We start from the raw sequence: 2035 nt of genomic DNA on the forward strand, positions 1-2035 counted from the left end.
GTTAACCATTTCTCAGGGGCACAGTTTGCCTGCCGTTCAGAGACTAAGTCCAATTGGTTAACCATTTCTCAGGAAAACACTTTGCCTCTCTGCCAGAGACTAAGTCCAATTGGTTAACCATTTCTCGTGAAAACACTTTGCCTCTCCGCCAGAGACTAAGTCCAATTGGTTAACCATTTCTCAGGGGCACACCGAGGGCAATCTGTAACGTCTCGCGGGCCCGGGGGCCCCTTTGCAGGGCCAGCCAATGCAATCCGAGGCGCACTGTCCTTTGTTTGGTTAACCATTTCTCAGGGGCACACCGAGGGCACCCTGCATTGTCTCGCGGGCCCGGAGGCCACTTTGCACGGCCTGCCAACGCAATGCGAGGTGCTTCGCCCTTGGCCGCCTTCCCGGCCGGCTTCGGGACGTTTCGGGGGCTCTCACCGGGGCAAATCCGGTCCCGCGGGCGATTAGGAGGCTTCCCCGGGCAGGCCCGGGCTTCAGTCCGCCGCTTTTCCATCCCGGCCGAAAGAGGCGAAAAATGCCGAAAATGGCCAAAAATGGCCGCCGGCAGGGCCTGTCGGTCGGTTTGGCGGCAGCCTGGGTCGGTCCCTGCAGACGTGGAGGCTCGAGAAGGCGTTTGGCGAGGTCGACCGATTCTCGATTTGCCACCTCCTACTATTCTGCAGGTACCCCGCCAACCTCCCCTGCCGACAATTCCAACCGTAAGGTCGGGCGGTAGTCCTACCGACGAAGAGGCCCCAAAGCCCGCAAAACGCCATTTTGCCCTTTCCTCATCGGGACTTCCGAGGGGAACTCATGAACCAGCTCCAGGAGTGGCATGCCAGAAATTGCAACTTGACCCGTCGCCGGGCGCACTCGCTGCTCTTTGCGGGAATACCCCCACCGGGCGCCGGGTAAGAGCCTCGGATCTGACCTCATGGGCTTCCGTCCTCGCACGGATTTTGCTCTCCCGGGCCCAGGGGCCACTTTCCCCGGCCTTGCGAAGGCAATCGGAGGTGCTTCGCCCTCGAAACCGCCTTCCCGGCCGGCTTCGGGACGTTTCCGGGGCAAATCCGGTCCCGCGGGCGAAGGGGAGCCTTCCCCGGGCACGCCCGGGCTTCAGGCCGCCGCTTTCCGTGACCTACCGAAAGACGCGAAAAATGCCGAAAATGGCCAAAAATGGCCGCCCGGCACGGCCTCGCGGTCGGTTTGGGGGCAGCCTGGGTCGGTCCCTGCAGACCTGGAGGCTCGAGAAGGCACTTGGCGATGTCGACCGATTCTCGATTTGCCACCTCCTACTATTCTGCAGGTACCCCGCCAACCTCCCCAGCCAACAAATCGCAAATGCCGATCGGCGGGTGACCGTCCGGTAGTCATGCCGACGAAGAGGCACCTAGGCCCCGCAAACGCTTCCAAATCCGACCCCATCCCGGACCGGTTCTTTTTTAAAAAAGGCTCCCAGGACTCCGGATTTTTTCCTGCCGCACTCGGGACCACCCGACGGACACGAAACCGGGAACCTTTCCCCGGTCCGACCCTCCTCGGCCCGGCCAGCCGACGTCGAAGCGGCCGACTGGTTAATGATTTCACCCTGCTCCGACGTGACGCGTTTTCCAACCGCGCATGCGCGGCTCTGCCTCCCGAACCGCCCCCTCACGTGAGGGCTCTGGGTCCGCCCCCCGGCAGCCATTTCCTCCTGCCGGTCCGTTATTTTACGCCGTTTTTCGCCCTCCAGCCCTGCCGGAATGCTGCCTGCTCGCTGGTTAACCATTTCGCTCCCTGCACTTCGGCTTCTGCCCTGCTGGGGAAGCCCGCTGCTGCCTCTAACCGTACTCACGGGCGGGCGGCTCTGCTGCGCGGCCTCCGGCCACGCCCCCTCACCTGGTTTGCTGGGAACCCGCCCCCGGCAGCCTGTTAGTCGTGCCGGTTCGGTCTTATCGGCCCTTTTTGCACCTTCCCTGCCTGCTGGCATGCTTCGGCTCACCGGTCAACCGGTTCCCCGTTCTCCACTTAGACTTTTGAGCTGCGGGGCTGGTCTGCCGCGAACTGC

The sequence above is a fragment of the Cetorhinus maximus genome, unplaced genomic scaffold (genome assembly GCF_964194155.1).
Source record: "Cetorhinus maximus unplaced genomic scaffold, sCetMax3.hap1.1 HAP1_SCAFFOLD_4488, whole genome shotgun sequence".
Lineage (NCBI taxonomy): Eukaryota > Metazoa > Chordata > Chondrichthyes > Lamniformes > Cetorhinidae > Cetorhinus > Cetorhinus maximus.